The following is a 22,896-nucleotide window of genomic DNA, read 5'->3' on the forward strand; positions in this document are numbered from 1 at the left end:
AGGTTCCCATCCGTTTGATTACATGGACATGGCTGTTTATCTGATGTGCCACGTCAGTTAGCAGGTAGGCAACGGAGTGAAGATTTCAATCCGTTGATTTTTGGTCCTGATTATCAGGAGGCTTGTCCCTGACCATTAAACATAGAAACAGGAGGAGGCCCATTCAGCCCCTCGAGCCTGTTACACAGGAACAGGAGGAGGCCCATTCAGCCCCTCGAGCCTGTTACCATAGGAACAGGAGGAGGTCCATTCAGCCCCTCGAGCCTGTTACCATAGGAACAGGAGGAGGCCCATTCAGCCCCTCGAGCCTGTTACCATAGGAACAGGAGGAGGCCCATTCAGCCCCTCGAGCCTGTTACCATAGGAACAGGAGGAGGCCCATTCAGCCCCTCGAGCCTGTTACACAGGAACAGGAGGAGGCCATTCAGCTCCCTCGAGCCTGTTACACAGGAACAGGAGGAGGCACATTCAGCTCCCTCCAGCCTGTTACACAGGAACAGGATTGGCCCATTCAGCTCCCTCGAGCCTGTTACACAGGAACAGGATTGGCCCAGTCAGCCCCTCAAGACTGTTACACAGGAACAGGATTGGCCCATTCAGCTCCCTCGAGACTGTTACACAGGAACAGGATTGGCCTATTCAGCCCCTCGAGCCTGTTACACAGGAACAGGATTGGCCCATTCAGCCCCCTCGAGCCTGTTACACAGGAACAGGAGGAGGCCCATTCAGCCACTCGAGCCTGTTACCATAGAAATAGGAGGAGGCCCATTTAGCCTCTCGAGCCTGCTACCACAGAAACAGGAGGAGGCCCATTCAGCCCCTCGAGCCTGTTACCATAGAAACAGGAGGAGGCCCATTCAGCCCCTCGAGCCTGTTACACAGGAACAGGAGGAGGCCCATTCAGCCTCTCGAGCCTGTTACACAGGAACAGGAGGAGGCCCATTCAGCCCCTCGAGCCTGTTACACAGGAACAGGAGGAGGCCCATTCAGCCCCTCGAGCCTGTTACCATAGAAACAGGAGGAGGCCCATTCAGCCCCTCGAGCCTGTTACACAGGAACAGGAGGAGGCCCATTCAGCCCCTTGAGCCTGTTACACAGGAACAGGAGGAGGCCATTCAGCCTCTCGAGCCTGTTACACAGGAACAGGAGGAGGCCCATTCAGCCCTTCGAGCCTGTTACACAGGAACAGGAGGAGGCCCATTCAGCCCCTCGAGCCTGTTACACAGGAACAGGAGGAGGCCCATTCAGCCCCTCGAGCCTTTTACACAGGAACAGGAGGAGGCCCATTCAGTCCCTCGAGCCTGTTACACAGGAACAGGAGGAGGCCATTCAGCCCCTCGAGCCTGTTACCATAGGAACAGGAGGAGGCCATTCAGCCTCTCGAGCCTGTTACACAGGAACAGGAGGAGGCCCATTCAGCCGCTCGAGCCTGTTCCACCATTCAATGAGATCATGGCTGCTCTGTGACCTAACCCATATCCCCTGCCTTTGCTCCATATCCCTTAGTACCTTTTGATTAACAAAAATCTATCAATCTCCGATTTAAACTTAACAATTGACCTGACATCAGCTGCAGTTTGCAGAAAAGAGTTACAAACTTCTACCACCCTTTGTGTGTAGAAGTGTTTCCTAATTTGACTCCTGAAATGCCTGGCTCTAATTTTTAGACTATGACCCCTAATTCTAGACTCCCCCACAACCAGCTGAAATAGTTCCTCTCTATCGACCCTATCAGTTCCCCGAAATATCTTGAAAACTTTGATCAAATCACCCCTTCAGCTCATCCAAAACTCGGCTGCCCATATCCTTACTCGCACCAAGTCCCGTTCGCCCATCACCCCCTGTGCTCGCTGACCTACATTGGCTCCCGGTCCGGCAACGCCTCGATTTTAAAATTCTCATCCTTATTTTCAAATCCCCCCATGTCCTCAGTCCTTCCTCCCTATCTCAGCACCCTCCTCCAGCCCGTACAAACCTCCCTATCTCTGTAACCTCCTCCAGCTCCTACAACCCTCCCTATCTCTGGAACCTCCTATAACCCCCTACAACCCTCCCTATCTCAGTAACCTCCTCCAGCCATACAACCCTCCCTATCTCTGGAACCTCCTATAACCCCCTACAACCCTCCCTATCTCTGTAACCTCCTCCAGCCCCTACAACCCTCCCTATCTCTGTAACCTCCTCCAGCCTTACAACCCTCCCTACCTCTGTAACCTCCTCCAGCCCCTACAACCCTCCCTATCTCTGGAACCTCCTATAACCCCTACAACCCTCCCTATCTCTGTAACCCCCTCCAGCCCCTACAACCCTCCCTATCTCTGTAACCTCCTCCAGCCCTACAACCCTCCCTATCTCTGTAACCCCCTCCAGCCCTACAACACTCCCTATCTCTGTAACCTCCTCCAGCACCTACAACCCTCCAAGATCTCTGCGCTCTTCTAATTCTGGCCTCCTGCGCATCCCCCGGTTTTTTTCGCTCCACCATTGGCGGCCGTGCCTTCAGCTGCCTGGGCCCTAAGCTTTGTAATTCCCTGCCTAAACCTCTCCGCCTCGCTACCTCTCTTGCCTCCTTTAAGACGCTCCTTAAATCCTACCTCTTTGACCAAGCTTTTGGTCACTTGTCCGTCATATCTCCTCATGTGGCTCGGTGTCGATTGTTGTCTGGTTTATGCGCTTGTGAAGCGCCTTGGGACGTTTTACAACGTTAAAGGCACTGGATCAACGCCCGCTGTTGTTCTAATTGAAGGCCTTCAGGAGGAACACAAGGAAGTTCTCCGGGTCCAAACCGAAACACTGAGGGCGAACACGATCCTAATGAAGGAGAAGGTTAAGGTTTTCCAGCTGCCTGATCGATATGCTGAGCTAACGGTCATCTCTGCTGTTCGCCATCTCGCCCTTGTCGAGCATGAGCTGCTGGCCAGAGGCCGGGACCACGAAAAGTGGAGAGAGAAACACCTCCGGAGAAGACTGGAAAAGATCCGAGCACATCAATTGTTCCAGTGAAGTTTCTCCCGGAGAAGATGCAAATCCGGGAGTTCGGCATCATTGAGCGGGGTCCCGGGAATTGGGAAAACAACAATGGTACAAAAGATGGTGCACGACTGGGCCACTGGGAAAATCTACCCTCACTTCCAATTTGTTTTCAGTTTCAAATTCCGTCAGCTGAACGCTCTTAACTGTCGAATAAACTTGTGGAACCTGATACTCGTTTTCTATCCGTACTTGGGGAATGTTCTGGGAGAGCTCGGGAAGATCCCAGAGGCATTGCTGTTTATATTCGATGGTTTGGATGAATTCAAGGACAGGATCGATTTTGCTGACAGTCGGAGAAATACAGAACCTCAGCACATGTGCACAGATCCCGAATACCGGTGCAAAGTGTCTGACATTGTGTACAGTTTAATACAGCACAAGCTGCTCCCAGGATGTTCAGTGCTAGTGACCAGCTGCCCCACTGCGTTACATTTATTGGAAAAGGCTGAGATCAGTGTCTGTGCTGAAATCCTGGGATTTGTTGGTGAAGAGCGGAAGGAATATTTCAACAAGTGTTTTGAAGATCGGACGTGGCAGCAGCTGTTTTCAAACACGTGGAGGAGAACGAGATCCTGTACACCATGAGCTACAACCCTTCCTACTGCTGGATCCTCGGACTGTCACTGGGTCCCTTCTTTACACAAAGAGACAGGAGACATCAGCAAGAAGTTCCCAAGACCATCACCCAACTATATTCCTACTATATCTACAACATTCTGAAAAACCATGGCCGAGAGATTGAAAGCCCCCGTGATGTGTTACTGAAGCTTGGTGCGATGGCCTTCACGGGAGTCTCCGAGAAGAAGATTGTGTTTAGAAATGGAGATTTGATCCAGTACAATCTGCAACCTTCCCAGTTCCTGTCCGGGTTCATGATGGAACTTTTGGAGAGAGATGATTCTGCCCAGAGCGTGGTGTACACATTCCCGCACCTCACCATCCAAGAGTTTGTAGCCGCACTCGCACAATTCCTGACGCCAGATCCCGGGGACATCCTGAAACTCCCCCGTGAAGCCCACAGCGAGGAAGATGGGTGATTTGAGATATTTCTCCGTTTTGTTGCTGGCCTCTCCTCCCCGAGGGCCGCTCATCCCCTAGAGGAGTTTCTGGGTCCATTTCTTCATCAAACCACCTGCCGAGTGATTGACTGGGTGAAGGAGAAGATTGGACGACAGATTGGGAAGACAGCGAGTGAAAGCGGCCAAAGGGACCTCCTCAACACGTTGCACTACCTGTTCGAGTCTCAGAATACAGCCCTGGCTCGGGCCACAGTGGGGTCTGTGGAGACACTTACATTTGCACTATTGCGACTGACCCCGATCGACTGTGTGGTCCTGTCTCATGCCATTGGACTCTGTGACACTGTAAAAGAACTCGATCTGGAGAGCTGCTACATTGGACATGAAGGACTCCACAGGTTGCTCCCCACACTGCTAAGATGTCGGGAATTGGGGTAACTGTTTTGATTCAGTAAACTTAATCTGAGTTCTTTATGTTGGTGCTGTCACCACTTAAAAGTGAAATTGCAGTTCAGCTAAAGGCATAACTGCATTTAAGGGCAAGCTAGATAAGCACAAGTGGGAGAAAGGAATAGAAGGATATGATGATGGGGTGAGATGAAAGGGAACAGGAGGAGGCCTTTCAGCCCCTCGAGCCTGTTACACAGGAACAGGAGGAGGCCATTCAGCCCCTCGAGCCTGTTACACAGGAACAGGAGGAGGCCATTCAGCCCCTCGAGCCTGTTACACAGGAACAGGAGGAGGCCATTCAACCCCCTTGAGCCTGTTACATAGGAACAGGAGGAGGCCATTCAGCCCCTCGAGCCTGTTACACAGGAACAGGAGGAGGCCTTTCAGTCCCTCGAGCCTGTTACACAGGAACAGGAGGAGGCCATTCAACCCCCTTGAGCCTGTTACATAGGAACAGGAGGAGGCCATTCAGCCCCTCGAGCCTGTTACACAGGAACAGGAGGAGGCCCATTCAGCCCCTCGAGCCTGTTACACAGGAACAGGAGGAGGCCCATTCAGCCCCTCGAGCCTGTTACATAGGAACAGAAGGAGGCCATTCAGCCCTCTCGAACCTGTTACACAGGAACAGGAGGAGGCCCATTCAGCCTCTCAAGCCTGTTACACAGTAACAGGAGGAGACCATTCAGCCCCTCAAGCCTGTTGCATAGGAACAGGAGTAGAGCATTCAGCCCCCTCGAGACTGTTACACAGGAACAGGAGGAGGCTCATTCAACCCCTTGAGGGTGTTACACAGGAACAGGAGGAGGCCATTCAGCCCCTCGAGCCTGTTACACAGGAACAGGAGGAGGCCACTCAGCCCCTGTCGCCTGTTACACAGGAACAGGAGGAGGCCATTCAGCCCCTCGAGCCTGTTACACAGGAACAGGAGGAGGCCACTCAGCCCCTGTCGCCTGTTACACAGGAACAGGAGGAGGCCATTCAGCCCCTCGAGCCTGTTACACAGGAACAGGAGGAGGCCACTCAGCCCCTGTCGCCTGTTACACAGGAACAGGAGGAGGCCCATTCAGCCCCTCGAGCCTGTTACATAGGAACAGGAGGAGGCCATTCAGCCCCCTCGAACCTGCTCCGCCATTAAAATAGATCATGACTGATCGTCTACCTCAACTCCACTTTCCCGCCTGATCCCCATATCCCTCGATTCTGTTAGTGTCCAAAAATCTATCGCTCTCTGTCTTGAATACACTCAATGACTGAGCCTCCACAGCCCTCTGGGGCAGAGAAATCCAAAGATTCACCTCTGAGTGAAGAAATTCCTCCTCATCTCAGTCCTAAATGGCCGACCCCTTATCCTGAGACTGTGACCCCTGGTTCTAGACTCCCCAGCCCGGGGGAAACATCCTCCCTGCATTTACCCTGTCAAGCCCTCTAAGAATTTTACACGTTTCAATGAGATCACCTCTCATTCTTCTAAACGCCAGAGAATATAGGCCCAGTCTCCTCGAAAGATAACGAGACAGGTCTGCTCACTGAGCTCCAGGAGGGTCGTTCTGATCATCAGGCAATGAGACCGGACTGGGCGACATTTAAAGGCTTCACACTTTATTTAATAAACACCTTTACTGACTGTCTCCCCGAATAACTGGGGCGTTGGAACTGAGTGAGATTCCATGACGGGAAAATCGGGTTATTCATTTCCCGGAGTTTGTTTCTGTGCAGGGAAATGTGAGGTAGGAAGAACAGAAAAACAGAATATTTTTTAAATGGTGAGAAACTTCCAAATGTTGGCGTTCGGAGAGATTTGGGTGTCCTCGTGCAAGAAACACAGAAAGCTAGCATGCAGGTACAGCAAGCAGTGAGGAAGGCAAATGGCATGTTGGCCTTTATTGCAAGGGGGTTGGAGTATAAGAGTAAGGAAGTCTTGCTCCAATTGTACAGGGCCTTGGTGAGACCACACCTGGAGTACTGTGCACAGTTTTGGTCTCCTTATCTAAGGAAGGATATACTTGCCTTGGAGGCGGTGCAACGAAGGTTCACCAGATTGATTCCTGGGATGAGAGGGCTGTCCTATGATGAGAGATTGTGTAGAATGGGCCGATACTCTCTGGAGTTTAGAAGAATGAGAAGTGATCTCATTGAAACATACAAGATTCTGAAGGGGATTGACAGGGTAGATGCTGAGAGGGTGTTTCCCCCTGGCTGGAGAGTCTAGAACTACATGGCATAGTCTCAGGATAAGGGGTCGGCCATTTAAGACCGAGATGAGGAGGAATTTCTTCACTGAGGGTTGTGAATCTTTGGAATTCTCTGCCCCAGAGGGCTGTGGATGCTGAGTCGTTGAGTATATTCAAGACAGAGACCAATAGATTTTAGGACTCTCGGGGAATCAAGGGATATGGAGATCGGGCGGGAAAGTGGAGTTGAGGTCGAAGATCAGCCATGATCTTATTGAATGGCGGAGCAGGCCCGAGGGGCCACATGGCCTACTCCTGTTCTTCTTATGTTCTCTGCATTAACGGCGATTGAAGAATGACAACAGATCAGTGTTGTTTCTCACTCTCTGTCTGTCTGTATTTATTCTGGAGAGAAATCAGCTGGGAGATTCGGGAGTGAAGCTCTTGTGTGTGTCTCTGAGGAATCCGGACTGTAAAGTACAGAAACTGCGGGAAGTACCAGATTGTGTTAATAATAACTGGATATCTATTAGTATCAGTCACATTGTTCTAAATATACACTGTACATTATCAGTAGTGTTATTAATAAACACGACATTATCAGTAGCTCAACAATTTCAGACCATAACCTCGGCCCCTATCATATATATTTTTTTTCCACACACTTTTTTGTTTTGTTTGTTGCCTTCTGTTCTTCTCTCCCACATGGCAGCTGTCTTTCATTCTGCCAGCGCAATTCACACTTCATCTAGATCTGTGTTTCTTAACCTGTCCCGTTACCATCTCCTCTCGCCTTGAATATCTCTTAATGTCTCTTTAATTCTCCTGCCTTCTATCCTATCACAGACCTTCCCTTTTGTTCCTTCATCCCCTCCCCCCTTTCCCAGCTCCTAAACTTGCTTAAAAATCTGTTCCATTTCCTGCTTTTTTCCAGTTCTGACGAAAGGGTCATCGACCTGAAACGTTAACTCTGTTTCTCTCGTCACAGATGCTGCCTGGCCTGCTGAGTATCTCCAGCATTTTCTGTTTTTATTTCGGATTTCCAGCATCTGCTGTACTTTCTTTTTGTACATCATCAGTAATCGTGTTATTAATTAACATTGTGTTAGTGATAGTATGAAACAGCAACTTGCATTTATACAGCGCCTTTAACTATTCACAACCTATATCAATGATTTGGATGAGGGGACTAAAGGTAACATTTCCAAATTTGCTGATGACACAAAGCTAGGTGGCAGTGTCAGTTGCGAAGAGGATGTGAAGAGGCTTCAAGGGGATCTCGACAGGCTCAGTGAGTGGGCGAGAACATGGCAGATGGAATATAATGTGGATAAATGTGAAGTTATCCACTTTGGTAGAAAAAACAGAAAGGCAGAGTATTTCCTAAATGGTGAAAGATTGGGGAATGCAGATGCTCGAAGGGACCTGGGTGTCCTTGTACACGAGTCACTGAAAGTGAATGTGCAGGTGCAGCAAGCCATTAGGAAGGCAAATGGTATGCTGGCCTTCATTACAAGAGGATTTGAGTACAGGAGTAAAGAAGTCTTACTCCAGTTATACAGGGCCTTGGTGAGACCACACCTGGAGCTCTGTGTACAATTTTGGTCTCCTTACCTAAGGAAGGATATACTTGCCATAGAGGGAGTGCAACGAAGGTTCACGAGATTGATTCCTGGGATGGCGGGACTGTCGTATGAGAAGAGATTGAGTAAACTAGGCCTGTATTCCCTTGAATTCAGAAGAATGAGAGGGGATCTCATTGAAGCATACAAAATTATTACAGGGCTTGATAGGGTGGATGCTGGGAGAATGTTTCCCTTGGCTGGGGAGTCTAGAACCAGGGGCCACAGCCTCAAGATAAAGGGTCAGCCATTCAGGACTGAGATGAGAAGAAATGTCTTCACACAGAGGGTGGTGAATCTTTGGAATTCTCTACCCCAGAGGGCTGTGGAGGCTCAGTCATTGGGTATATTCAAAACAGAAGTCGATAGATTTCTGACTCCCTCCATGGCAAGAATGAAGTAGGGTTGGGAAGGGGGATGTGGGTAGAGAGCGATAACAAGGAAGTGATCAGAGAAACGCCACATTATTATCAGTGATCGTATTTTTTTTAAATTCGTTTATGGGATGTGGGCGTCGCTGGCAAGGCCAGCATTTATTGCCCATCCCTAATTGCCCTTGAGAAGGTGGTGGTGAGCCGCCTTCTTGAACCGCTGCAGTCCGTGTGGTGATGGTACTCCCACAGTGTTGTTAGGGAGGGAGTTCCAGGATTTTGACCCAGCGACGATGAAGGATTGGTGATATATATCCAAGTCAGGATGGTGTGTGACTTGGAGAGGAACTTGGAGGTGGTGGTGTTCCCATGCATCTGCTGCCATTATCCTTCTAGGTGGAAGAGGTCGCGGGTTTGGGAGGTGCTGCCGAAGAAGCCTTGGCAAGTTGCTGCAGTGCATCTTGTAGATGGTCCACACTGCAGCCACGGTACGCCGGTGGTGGAGGGAGTGAATGTTGAAGGTGGTGGATGGGGTGCCAATCAAGCGGGCTGCTTTGTCCTGGATGGTGTCGAGCTTCTTGAGTGTTGTTGGAGCTGCACTCATCCAGGCAAGTGGAGAGTATTCCATCACACTCCTGACTTGTGTCTTGTAGATGGTGGAAAGGCTTTGGGGAGTCAGGAGGTGAGACACTCGCCACAGAACACCTGGCCTCTGACCTGCTCTTGTTGCCACAGTATTTATGTGGCTGGTCCAGTTAAGTTTCTGGTCAATGGTGACCCCCAGGATGTTGATGGTGGGGGATTCAGCGATGGTAATACCGTTGAATGTCAAGGGGACGTGGTTGGACTCACGCTTGTTGAAGATAGTTTCAGAAAGGAAATTGAGAGAGTACAATGGCAACATGTTCCCATAAAGGTCAAGGGTGGGACCAACAAGCCCAGGGAACCTTGGATGTCAAGGGATATACGAGAATGGATTAGGGAAAAAAAGGGGGGCTTTTGGCAGATACAAGGGACTAAAGACAGAGGAAGCCCTAGAGGAGTATAAAAAGTGCAGGGCGATGCTTAAAAAAGAAATTAGGAGAGCGAGGAGGGGCCATGAAATAACACTGGCGTGCAAAATAAAGGAAAATCCTAAGGTGTTTTATAAGTATATTAAAGGCAAGAGGATAACTAGGGAAAGAGTAGGGCCCATTAGGGACCAAAGTGGCAATCTGTGTGTGGAGCCAGAAGATGTAGGTGGGGTTTTAAATGAATTTTTTGCATCTGTGTTCACTATGGAGAAGGACGATGTAGACATAGAAATTGGGCAGGGGGACTGTGATATACTTGAACATATTAGCATCGAGAGGGAGGAGGTACTAGCGGCTTTAGCAGGCTTAAAAGTGGATAAATCCCCAGGCCCGGACGAGATGTATCCCAGGCTGCTGTGTGAGGCAAAGGAGGAGATTGCAGAGGCTCTGACACAAATTTTCAGAACCTCTCTGGCCACAGGGGACGTGCCAGAGGACTGGAGAACTGCTGACGTAGTACCATTATTCAAGAAGGGTGGTAGGGATAAACCAGGGAATTACAGGCCAGTGAGCCTAACCTCCGTGGTAGGGAAATTATTCCAAAAATTCTGAGGGACAGAATTAGTCTCCACTTGGAGAGGCAGGGATTAATCAGGGATAGTCAGCATGGCTTTGTCATGGGAAGATCATATCTGACCAATTTGATTGAATTTTTCGAGGGGGTGACTAGGTGTGTGGATGAGGGTAGTGCAGTGGATGTGGTTTACATGGATTTCAGTAAGTCTTTCGATAAAGTCCCGCATAGGAGACTGATCAAGAAGGTAAGAGCCCATGGGATCCAGGGTGCCTTGGCACATTGGATACAAAACTGGCTTAGTGGCAGAAGGCAGAGGGTGATGGTCGAAGGTTGTTTTTGTGACTGGAAGCCTGTGTCCAGTGGGGTACGGCAGGGATCGGTGCTGGGTCCCTTGCTGTTTGTTGTCTACATTAATGATTTGGATGTGAATGTAAAAGGTATGATCAGTAAGTTCGCAGATGACACAAAAATTGGTGGGGTGGTAAATAGCGAGGAGGGTAGCCTCAGGCTACAGGAGGATATCGATGGGTTGGTCAGATGGGCAGAACAGTGGCAAATGGAATTTAACCCTGAAAAGTGTGAGGTGATGCATTTTGGAGGGACTAACAAGGCAAGGAAATACACAATGAATGGTAAGACCCTAGGAAAGACAGAGGATCAGAGGGACCTTGGTGTGCATGTTCATAGATCCCTGAAGGCAGCAGAACAGGTGGATAAGGTGGTTAGAAAGGCATATGGGATACTTGCCTTCATTAGCCGAGGCATAGAATATAAGAGCAGGGAGGTTATGATGGAGCTGTACAAAACGCTAGTTCGGCCACAGCTGGAATACTGTGTGCAGTTCTGGTCGCCACACTATAGGAAGGATGTGATTGCTTTGGAGAGGGTGCAGAGGAGATTCACCAGGATGTTACCTGGGCTGGAGCGCTTCAGCTATGAAGAGAGACTGGACAGGCTGGGGTTGTTTTCCTTGGAGCAGAGAAGGCTGAGGGGGGACCTGATTGAGGTGTACAAAATTATAAGGGGCATAGATAGGGTAGATAGAAAGGAACTTTTCCCCTTAGTAGAGGGGTCAATAACAAGGGGGCATAGATTCAAGGTAAGGGGCAGGAGGTTTCGAGGGGATTTGAGGAAAAACTTTTTCACCCAGAGGGTGGTTGGAATCTGGAACTCACTGCCTGAAAGAGTGGTAGAGGCAGGAACCCTCACAACATTCAAGAAGCATTTAGATGAGCACTTGAAATACCATAGCATACAAGGCTATGGACCAAATGCTGGAAAATGGGATTAGATTAGACAGGGATTGATGGCTGGTGCGGACGCGATGGGCCGAAGGGCCTCTTTCTGTGCTGTATTACTCTATGGCCTAGAAATTCAGTAAGGCGCTGCCAGCTTTGCGCCCAGTTACCGCCCAAAGAGGGCTTCTGCGCCAATAGAGGAGTTTGCGCTGATATTCAGTGCAGCGGTAATGGCGGCGGTAGCCGTTAGCGCTGCGCCGGCACCGATGACATCATCGGTGTGCGCAGTGCCCCGCTACCGCCCCGCTACCGGCCCGACCCCCATATTGAGTTGCTTCCGCAGCGGCCGCAAACAGCGATCAGAAAACGGGGCCGTCCTGTAGCCTTAGTGGGGCGAGTTAAGGTGGAGGTGCAGCCGGCCGCTTTTTCGGCGGCCACCTGCCCGCACCTCCTTCCCCGGCCTCCTCCACCACCGCCCCCCCGCGGCATTGCCGGCTGCTTTCCGCGAACCCGGCACTTCTCCGTGGTGCCGGGCTCATTTGCCGGCACTATCCAGCGGCGATCTCCCCGTTGCAGGCACCTCCCCCTTAAGAGAAGGAGGAGGCCTGCAGTACCGCAGCCTGCCGCTCCGCAGCGGGTGGTGCAGCGGCGCCTAGAGCGCTGAAATTCAGTTTCAGCGCCCCAAGCGGGGGCGGGCACACCCTGGAATAGCGCCCGGTTCCGACTTGGGGCGCAAAAACTGAATATCTGACGGTCGCAACTGGCTCCGCGCTCAGCGCTAACTTTTGGCCGCACGCCAGCTGGCGGGCCCAAAGTGAATTTCTAGGCCTATGACTCTATCTATCTATAGTCATTGCCTGGCACTTGTGTGGCGCGAATGTTACCTGCCACTTATCAGCCCAAGCCTGAATGTCATCCAGGTCTTGCTGCATGCGGGCATGGACTGCTTCATTATCTGAGGAGTTGTGAATGGCGCTGAACACTGTGCAGTCATCAGCGAACATCCACATTTCTGACCTTATATTGGAGGGAAGTTTATTGATGAAGCAGCTGAAGATGGTTGGGCCTAGGACACTGCACTGAGGAACTCCTGCAGCGATGTCCTGGGGCTGTGATGATTGACCTTCAACCACCACAACCATCTTCCTTTGTGCTCGGTATGACTCCAGCCAGTGGAGCGTTTTCCCCCTGATTCCCATTGACTTCAGTTTTACTAGGGCTCCTTGATGCCACACTCGGTCAAATGCTGCCTTGATGTCAAGGGCAGTTACTCTCACCTCACCTGTGGAATTCAGCTCCTTTGTCCATGTTTAGACCAAGGCTGTAATGAGGTCGGGAGCCGAGTGGTCTTGCCGGAACCCAAACTGGGCATCAGTGAACAGGTTATTGGTGTATAAGTGCCGCTTGATAGCACTGTCGATGATACCTTCCATCACTTTGCTGATGATTGAGAGTAGACAGATGGGGCGGTAATTGGCCGGATTGGATTTGTCCTGCTTTTTGTGGGCAGGACATTCCTGGGCAGTTTTCCACATTGTCGGATAGATGCCAGTGTTGTAGCTGTACTGGAACAGCTTGGCTAGAGGCGCGGCTAGTTCTGGAGCACAAGTCTTCAGCACGATAGCCGGGCTGTTATCGGGGCCCATAGCCTTTGATGTATCCAGTGCGCTCAGCCGTTTCTTGATATCAGTCACCAGCGAACATTCCCATTTCTGACCTTACGTTGGAGGGAAGGTCATTGATGAAGCAGCTGAAGACGAGACACTGGGGATGTGCCCTGACGGCTGTGCTTTCTCTCTCTCTCTGATCCTCAGGCTGGCCGATAACGAACTCTCAGCTTCCTGTGCCGAGGATCTCGCCTCCGCTCTCGGTAGAAACCGCTCACTCACGGAGCTGGACCTGGGTAAAAATAAACTGGGAGATTCGGGCGTGAAATTGCTGGCTGCGGCTCTGAGGAACCCGGACTGCAAAATCCAGGAACTGAAGTCAGTACTTGACCAAGATTATGTTCATCGTGACTTAAGCTCTAACACTGTACATCGTCGATTAAGAAATGCTGTGTGTAAATGTTATTCTCTCACTCTCTCTCTCACGTTGTCACCCTCTGATCCCCAGGCTGTACGAAGCAGGTCTCACTGATTCTTGTGCCGAGGATCTCGCCTCCATTCTCAGGTCACTGACGGAGCTGAACCTGGGGAATAATAAACTGGGAGATTCAGGAGTGAAAGTACTGTCTGCGGCTCTGGGGAACCCGGACTGTAAAATGCAGAAACTGCGGTAAGTAGCAGACTGAGTGCCTTACACTGTGCATTATTAGTATCAGTAATGGTATGATTAAGAAACACAGAAAAATAGGAGCAGGAGTAGGCCATTCGGCCCCTCGAGCCTGCTCCGCCATTCAATATGATCATGGCTGATCCTCTATCTCAATACCATATTCCCCCTCTCCCCCATACCCCTTGATGCCTTTTGTGTCTAGAAATCTATCTATCTCCTTCTTAAATATATTCAGTGACTTGGCCGCCACAGCCTTCTGTGGTAGAGAATTCCACAGGTTCACCACCCTCTGAGTGAAGACATTTCTCCTCATCTCAGTCCTAAATGTCCTACCCCGTAACTTGAGACTGTGACCCCTCGTTCTAGACCCCCCAGCCAGGGGAAACATCCTCCCTACATCCAGTCTGTCCAGCCCTGTCAGAATTTTATACGTTTCAATGAGGTCCCCTCTCATTCTTCTAAACTCTAGTGAATACAGGCCTAGTCGACCCAATCTCTCCCCATACGACAGTCCTGCCATCCCAGGAATCAGTCTGGTGAACCTTCGCTGCACTCCCTCTATGGCAAGTATATCCTTTCTTAGGTAAGGAGACCAAAACTGCACACAGTACTCCAGGTGTGGTCTCACCAAGGCGGGTGTATGGGGTGCTTGGGTTGACGTGCGCTCCTTGCGCTGCCTGCGCTTGGCTTCCGCTTGCTCCCGGCGAAGAGACTCGAGGTGTTCGGCGCCTTCCCGGATGCTTCTCCTCCACTTTGTGCGGTCTTGGGCCAGGGATTCCCAGGTGTCAGTGGGGATGATGCGCTTTCTCCAAGGAGGCTTTGAGGGTGTCCTTGAAGCATTTCCTCTGCCCACCTGGGACTCTCTTGCCGTGCCGGAGCTCCGAGTAGAGCGCTTGTTTTGGGAGTCTTGTGTCGGGCATGCGGACGATGTGACCCGTCCATCGGAGCTGATCGAGCGTGGTCAGAGCTTCGATGCTGGGGATGTTGGCCTGAGCGAGAACACTGACGTTGGTGTGCCTATCCTGCCAATGGATTTGCAGGATCTTGCGGAGCCAGCGTTGGTGGTACCTCTCCAGTGCTTTGAGGTGCCTGCTGTACATGGTCCATGTCTCTGAGGCATACAGCAGGGCGGGTATCACTGCTGCTCTGTAGACCATGAGCTTGGTGCCGGGTTTGAGGTCCTGGTCTTCAAACACTCACTTCCTCACTGGTTAGGCCTCAGCTGGAATATTGGGCAAGACCACAACAACAACTTGTATTTATATAGCGCCTTTAAAGTAGTAAAACGTCCCAAGGGGCTTCACAGGTGTATTAAAAGACAAAAAATTTGACACCGAGCCACATAAGGAGAAATTAGGGCAGGTGACCAAAAGCTTGGTCAAAGAGGTAGGTTTTAAGGAACGTCTTAAAGGAGGAAAGAGAGGTAGAGAGGCGGAGAGGTTTATGGAGGGAATTCCAGAGCTTAGGGCCCAGGCAACAGAAGGCACGGCCACCAATGGTGGAGCGATTATAATCAGGGATGCTCAAGAGGGCAGAATTGGAGGAGTGCAGATATCTCGGGGAGGGGGGAGTTGTGGGGCTGGAGGAGATTACAGAGATAGGGAGGGGCGAGGCCATGGAGGGATTTGGAAACAAGGATGAGAATTTTGAAATCGAGGCGTTGTTTAACCGGGAGCCAATGTAGGTCAGTGAGCACAGGGGAAATGGGCGAACGGGACTTGGTGCGAGTTAGGACACGGGCAGCCGAGTTTTGGATGACCTCAGGTTTACATAGGGTAGAACGTGGGAGGCCAGCCAGGAGTGCTTTGCGAAACACCTCCGTTCAGTCCGTATGGGTGACCCCGAGCTTCCGGTCGCCTGTCACTTTAATTCACCGCTGCACTCCCACTCAGACCTCGCCGTCCTCGGCCTCTTGCATTGTTCCACAGAAGCTCAGCGTAAGCTCGAGGAACAGCACCTCATCTTCCGATTAGGCACTTTACAGCCTTCTGGACTCAATATCGAGTTCAACAATTTCAGATCATAACCTCGGCCCCTATCCTATATATATTTTTTATCCACACTTTTTGTTTGTTGCCTTCTGTTCTTCTCTTCCCACATGGCAGCTGTCTTCCATTCTGCCAGCACAATTCACACTTCATCTAGAGCCATCCTGTGTTTCTTAACCTGTCCCATTACCATCTCCTCTCGCCTTGAATATCTCTCAATGTCTCTTAACCTCTTCCGCCTTCCATCCTATCACAGACCTTCCCTTTTGTTCTTTCATCCCCTCCCCCCTTTCCCAGCTCCTACACTTGCTTAAAAATCTGTTCCATTTCCTGCTTTTTTCCAGTTCTGATGAAAGGTCTTCGACCTGATACGTTAACTCTGTTTCTCTCTTCACAGATGCTGCCCGACCTGCTGAGTTTCTGTTTTTATTTCAGATTTCCAGCATCTGCAGTATTTTCTTTGTGCGCTGGAACAGTCAGTGATGTAATAAAACTCACCACACACTTGGTTTGAGTATAAAGCAAGACTTTAATCAACTTGTTTCAGAACATGGAGGTCTAGTTGTATTTCACCAGCTTCTTGTCTTACAAAATGTCCCTGGCAAGCTGGGGCCCACGCCCGAGTATTTATACTCCTTGGACGGCGCCACCAGCTGGCCGTCCAGCGTTATTTCATAAGTAGTTTCTTGATGATGAGATTTATAACAGTCAGGTCTCGAGGTAACAAAGGCATGGATGAGGGTTTCAGCAGCGGATGAGCTGAGGCAGGGGCGGAGACGGGCGATGTTACGGAGGTGGAATTAGGCGGTCTCACTTACGCTGCGGATATGTGGTCGGAAGCTCACACACTTCAGGAAAGATGTCAAGGCCTCGGAAAGGGTTGCGGGCGAGGTTTACCAGGATGTTACCAGGGATGAGGGGGCTTCAGTTCGGAGGAGAGGTTGGAAAAGTTCGGACTGTTCTCCGGGGAACAGAGAAGGTTAAGAGGTGGCCTCATCGAGGTTTACGAGATGGTGAGAGGTTTTGATAGAGTAAATGGGGAAAAAAATCTTCCCTCTGGCGAGTGGGCCAATAACCAGGGGTCACAGATTCAAAATCACCGGGAAAAGATCGAAGGGGGAGGTGAGGAGAAATGTTTTCACTCAGGGAGTTGTCCGGATCGGGAACGCTGTACCTGGAAAGGTGCTGGAAGCTGATACCATCAATAATTTTAAAACGGAGTTGGACGGGCAACTTGAGGAGAAGGAACTCGCAGGGTTACGGAGAGAAAGCTAAGGGGACGTGGGACTGAGCACGACACAGGTACGACGGGCCGAATGGCCTCCTCCTCTGCTGCAGGTTTCTATGTATAGGGCACTGAGTAGTGTAGAGGAACAAAGGGACCTTGGAGTGCATGTCCACAGATCCCTGAAGGTAGCAGGCCAGGTAGATAAGGTGGTTAAGAAGGCATACGGAATGCTTGCCTTTATTAGCCGTGGCATAGAATACAAGAGCAGGGGGGGTTATGCTTCAACTGTATAAAACACTAGTTAGGCCTCAGCTAGAGCACTGCGTGCAGTTCTGGTCACCACATTACAGGAAAGATGTGATTGCACTAGAGAGGGTACAGAGGAGATTTACAAGGATGTTGCTGGGAGTAGAGAATCTTAGCTATGAGGAAAGACTGGATAGGCTGGGTCTGTTTTCCTTGGAACAGAGGAGGCTGAGGGGAGACTTTATTGAGGTGTATAAAATTATGAGGGGCATAGATAAAGTGGATAGAAAGGACCTATTTCCCTTAGCAGAGGGGTCAAAAACCAGGGGGCAGAGATTTAAAGTAATTGGGGGAAGGTTTAGAGGGGATTTGAGGGGAAATTTCTTCACCCAGAGGGTGGTGGGGGTCTGGAACTCACTGCCTGAAAGGGTGGTAGAGGCAGGAACCCTAACCACATTTAAAAAGTACTTGGATGTGCACTTGGGATGCTGTAACCTGCAGGGCTACGGACCAAGAGCGGGGAAGTGGGATTAGGCCGGATAGCTCTTTGTTGGCCGGCGCGGACACGATGGGCCGAAATGGCCTCCTTCCGTGCCGTAACTTTCTATGATTCGATGATGAATCTATGAATACTGTACATTGCCGTGGCTCGGTGGGCAGCACTGCCGCCTCGCAGTCGGAAAGTTGTGGTTCAAGTTCCGTTCCGGGGACTCGCCGGTATATAATCCAAGCTGACACGTGAAGCGCCAGCACTGAGCGAGTGTGAGAGGTTTCTTTCTGACAGTCACTCCCCGTCGAATTACAGAGCAGCAGTGATACCCGCCCTGCTGTATGCCTCAGAGACATGGACCATGTACAGCAGGCACCTCAAAGCACTGGAGAGGTACCACCAACGCTGCCTCCGCAAGATCCTGCAAATCCATTGGCAGGCTAGGCGCACCAACGTCAGTGTTCTTGCTCAGGCCAACATCCCCAGCATCGAAGCTTTGACCACGCTCAATCAGCTCCGATGGACGGGTCACATTGTCCGCATGCCCAATACGAGACTCCCAAAACAAGCGCTCTACTCGGAGCTCCGTCACGGCAAGAGAGCCCCAGGTGGGCAGAGGAAATGCTTCAAGGACACCCTCAAAGCCTCCTTGGAAAAAGTGCAACATCCCCACCGACACCTGGGAATCCCTGGCCCAGGACCGCACAAAGTGGAGGAGAAGCATCCGGGAAGGCGCCGAACACCTCGAGTCTCTTCGCCGGGAGCAAGCGGAAGCCCAGCGCGAGGAGCGCACATCAACCCAAGCACCCCCACCCACCCGCCCCTTCAACCACCGTCTGCCCCACCTGTGACGGAGACTGTAGGTCCCGCATTGGACTCATCAGTCACCTGCGAACTCATTTATAATGTGGAAGCAAGTCATCCTCGGCTCCGAGGGACTGCCTAAGAAGAAGATGATTGGTGGATGTGGTGCCCAGTTCTCTCTGTGATTAGATGGGCACTAATTGACATCGTGGCCCAAAGCGCCTCTCTGTCGACCCACGTCAGGTCATTGAGGGGTCACCTAGGGGTCGGTGAGGTTTCCCAAACAGCCTCTTGCAGCACAGCATGGGGGCTTTTCCCCTGTAGCGCTAAATAGCACCTCCCTTCCTCAATCATATCTCCCCGAGGAGACGGCGTAATGGGCACCACATTTTAGGAAGGATGTCCAGGACTTGGAGAGGGTGCAGAGGAGATTGACCAGAATGGTACCGGGGATGAGGGACTTCAGTTACGTGGAGAGACTGGAGAAGCTGGGATTGTTCTCCTTAGAGCAGAGAAGGTTAAGGGGAGATTGACCAGAATGGTACCAGGGATGAGGGACTTCAGTTACGTGGATAGACTGGAGAAGCTGGGATTGTTCTCCTTAGAGCAGAGAAGGTTAAGGGGAGATTGACCAGAATGGTACCAGGGATGAGGGACTTCAGTTACGTGGAGAGACTGGAGAAGCTGGGATTGTTCTCCTTAGAGCAGAGAAGGTTAAGGGGAGATTGACCAGAATGGTACCAGGGATGAGGGACTTCAGTTACGTGGAGAGACTGGAGAAGCTGGGATTGTTCTCCTTAGAGCAGAGAAGGTTAAGGGGAGATTGACCAGAATGGTACCAGGGATGAGGGACTTCAGTTATGTGGAGAGACTGGAGAAGCTGGGATTGTTCTCCTTAGAGCAGAGACGGTTGAGAGGAGATTGACCAGAATGTTACCAGGGATGAGGGACTTCAGTTACATGGAGAGACTGGAGAAGCTGGGATTGTTCTCCTTGGAGCAGAGAAGGTTAAGGGGAGATTTGATAGAGGTGTTCAAAATCAGGAAGGGTTTTGAAAGAGTAAATAAGGAGAAACTGTTTCCAGTGGCTGACGGGTTGGTCACCAGAGGACACAGATTGAAGGTGATTTGCAAAAGAACCAGAGGGGGAGATGAAAATTTATTTTCACGCAGCGAGTTGTTGTGATCTGGAATGCGCTGCCTGAAAGGGCGGTGGAAGCAGATTCAACAGTAACTTTCAAAAGTGGATAAATGCTTGAAAAGGGAAAATTTTGCAGGGCTCTGGGGAGAGAGCAGGGGGCAGTGGGACTAATTGGAGAGCTCTATCAAAGAGCCGGGACAGGCACGATCGGCCGAATGACCTCCTCCTGTGCGTGACTGCATTTACCTTGATGTTATTTTTCTCTCTCCATCTCCTTCTGCAGGCTGGATGACAACGGTCTCACAGATTCCTGTGCCGAAGATCTCTCCGCCGCTCTCTGTACAAACCGCTCACTGACGGTTCTCTCCCTGCGGCTGAACTGCCTCACGGATAAATCTTTCTGCCCTCTCCGCTGCCTCATCCAGACCTGCAGGAGTCTGCAGCTGATCGGGTGAGTGCGAATGTTTAATGTCACCACGAAAATACCAATGGGATCCAGTCCCTTTTCTGACGCCATTTTCGTGCTGCCAGGTGTGGCCCCGTGGGTAGCACACTCGCCTCTGAGTCAGAAGGTCGTCTGTTCAAGTCCCACTCTAGAGAGTCCAGCACAAAACTCTAGGCTGACACCCCCAGTGCAGTACTGAGGGAGCGCTGCACTGTCGGAGGGGCAGTACTGAGGGAGCGCTGCACTGTCGGAGGTTCAGTACTGAGGGAGCGCTGCACTGTTGGAAAGGCGGTACTGAGGGAGCTCTGCACTGTCGGAGGGGCAGTACTGAGGGAGCGCTGCACTGTCGGAGGGGCAGTACTGAGGGAGCTCTGCACTGTCGGAGGGGCAGTACTGAGGGAGCGCTGCACTGTCGGAGGGGCAGTACTGAGGGAGCGCTGCACTGTCGGAGGTTCAGTACTGAGGGAGCGCTGCACTGTTGGAAAGGCGGTACTGAGGGAGCTCTGCACTGTCGGAGGGGCAGTACTGAGGGAGCGCTGCACTGTCGGAGGGGCAGTACTGAGGGAGCTCTGCACTGTCGGAGGGGCAGTACTGAGGGAGCGCCGCACTGTCGGAGGGGCAGTACTGAGGGAGCGCCGCACTGTCGGAGGGGCAGTACTGAGGGAGCGCCGCACTGTCGGAGAGGCAGTACTGAGGGAGCGCTGCACTATCGGAGGGGCAGCACTGAGGGAGCGCCGCACTGTCGGAGGGGCAGTACTGAGGGAGCGCCGCACTGTCGGAGGGGCAGTACTGAGGGAGCGCTGCACTGTCGGAGGGGCAGTACTGAGGGAGTGCTGCACTGTGGGAGGGGCAGTACTGAGGGAGCGCCGCACTGTGGGAGGGGCAGTACTGAGGGAGTGCTGCACTGTGGGAGGGGCAGTACTGAGGGAGTGCTGCACTGTGGGAGGGGCAGTACTGAGGGAGTGCTGCACTGTGGGAGGGGCAGTACTGAGGGAGCGCCGCACTGTCGGAGGGGCAGTACTGAGGGAGCGCTGCACTATCGGAGGGGCAGCACTGAGGGAGCGCCGCACTGTCGGAGGGGCAGTACTGAGTGAGCGCTGCACTGTCGGAGGGGCAGTACTGAGGGAGCGCTGCACTGTCGGAGGGGCAGTACTGAGGGAGTGCTGCACTGTGGGAGGGGCAGTACTAAGGGAGTGCTGCACTGTGGGAGGGGCAGTACTGAGGGAGCGCCGCACTGTGGGAGGGGCAGTACTGAGGGAGTGCTGCACTGTCGGAGGGGCAGTACTGAGGGAGTGACAGTGCAGCGCTCCCTCAGCACTGGCACCAGGGCGCGTCAGCCTGGATTTTTGTACTCAAGGTTCGAACCCACAACCTTCTGACTCAGATGCGAGAGTGCTACCCACTGAGCCACGGCTGACACACGTTGACGTAATAAAGACTCACTACACACTTGGTTGTACATAAAGCACGGCTTTAATCGACTTGTAACAAAACATGGAGGTCTAGTTAGTAGTCACTAGCTTCCTGTTTCCAGATTGTCTCTGGCCAAGGTGGGCCCACGCTGGAGTATTTATACTCCTCGGACGGCGCCCTCAGCTGGCCGTTCAGTAGTACTCCCTGAGTTACTTCTTGTAGAAGTTGCGATTTATGACACACGTTACTTACACTGTAACGCAATCTGTTAATTTCCTCTTTCATCTTTTTCAGACTGAGAGAGAATCGGTTCAGTTCATCCGGAAAGAGACTCCTGGGATCACTGCGGAAAGGCGGATTGGAAGTGGTGGTGTGATTTGTTTGGTTATATGAACACTACGGCCTAGAAATTGAGTGCCCTTAGCGCCGATTTTGCGGCGCTAGAGGGCCTAGCGCTGCATTTGGCCCCGGCGCCGAAATTGCCTGGGGCCCTTACGCCGCGGTAGACCGGTAGCGCTGCGCCGGCACCGATGACGTCATCGGTGTGCGCAGCGTCCCGGTTGCCATGCCGACGGGCCCCAGCGCCGAAATTCAGTTGCGGCCGCCTCGCCCGCGACAGCCGCAACTAAGACTCTGGCAACAGAGTCTTACGAGTCTTTGCGCCGGCGCATTAAAGGCCCCGCGGCGGCCGGCCGCTTTCCCGCCGGCCGCCTGGCCGCAGCTCCCTCCCCGGACTTCCCCCCCCCCCCCCCCCCCCCGGAACAGAAGCAAGCCCGGCACTTGTCCGAGGTGCCGGGCTCATTTTTTAAAAGATTTTCGCGGGCCGCGATCGGGTGCAGGCAGCTCCTCCTTAAGGGAAGGAGGAGGCCTGCACTTCCCGAGCCTGCCGCACCGCATCGGGTGCCGCAGCGCCGGAATTGCGGCGCGAAACGGCAGTTAGCGCCGATTTACCGCCGCAAAGACCCTTCAGTAGCGCCGGCAGCCGTTTGGGCGCGGCCCTGCTGAATTTTTGGCGCGCGCAGGGGGACTTAGCGCCGGCACTAACTTCCGGCGCTAAAGCCCTGGCTAAGCCAAAACTCAATTTCTAGGCCGTCATCTCCTTATAGATGTGGGGATAAGAATATATAATGGGGAACATTGACAGGGACTGACGGTTGATAACAGGATTTTAATATAAAATCATACGGCTTAGAAGGAGGCCATTCGGCCTGTCGTGCCTGTGCTGGCCCTTGAAGAGAGCTGTCCAATCAGTCCCACTCCCTGCCCTTTCCTTGTTAGCCTGTAAACTAGTCCTCTTCAAATACAGGTCCAATTGCCTTTTGAAGGTTCCTACTGAATCTGATTCCACCACCCTTTCAGGTAGCGCCTTCC

At 51.9% G+C, this 22,896-nt stretch overlaps 1 pseudogene across 1 annotated transcript in view; it reads left to right on the plus strand.

Annotated features, from left to right (window-relative positions):
• Positions 1–22,358, plus strand: part of LOC147092119 (NACHT, LRR and PYD domains-containing protein 3-like) — a 39,473-nt pseudogene extending 17,115 nt beyond the window's left edge. Inside the window, exons 5-12 of the transcript XR_015074991.1 lie at positions 3–64; positions 2,747–4,486; positions 7,078–7,161; positions 12,664–12,666; positions 13,309–13,479; positions 13,610–13,771; positions 19,951–20,118; positions 21,820–22,358. The product of XR_015074991.1 is annotated as an NACHT, LRR and PYD domains-containing protein 3-like (transcript). The remainder of the gene's footprint in view (positions 1–2; positions 65–2,746; positions 4,487–7,077; positions 7,162–12,663; positions 12,667–13,308; positions 13,480–13,609; positions 13,772–19,950; positions 20,119–21,819) is intronic.
• The last annotated feature ends 538 nt before the right edge of the window (positions 22,359–22,896 follow it).

This window comes from Somniosus microcephalus, unplaced genomic scaffold, assembly GCF_052327205.1.
Source record: "Somniosus microcephalus isolate GS21.2 unplaced genomic scaffold, FLI_Smic_1.0 unresolved_chr2, whole genome shotgun sequence".
Classification (NCBI taxonomy): domain Eukaryota; kingdom Metazoa; phylum Chordata; class Chondrichthyes; order Squaliformes; family Somniosidae; genus Somniosus; species Somniosus microcephalus.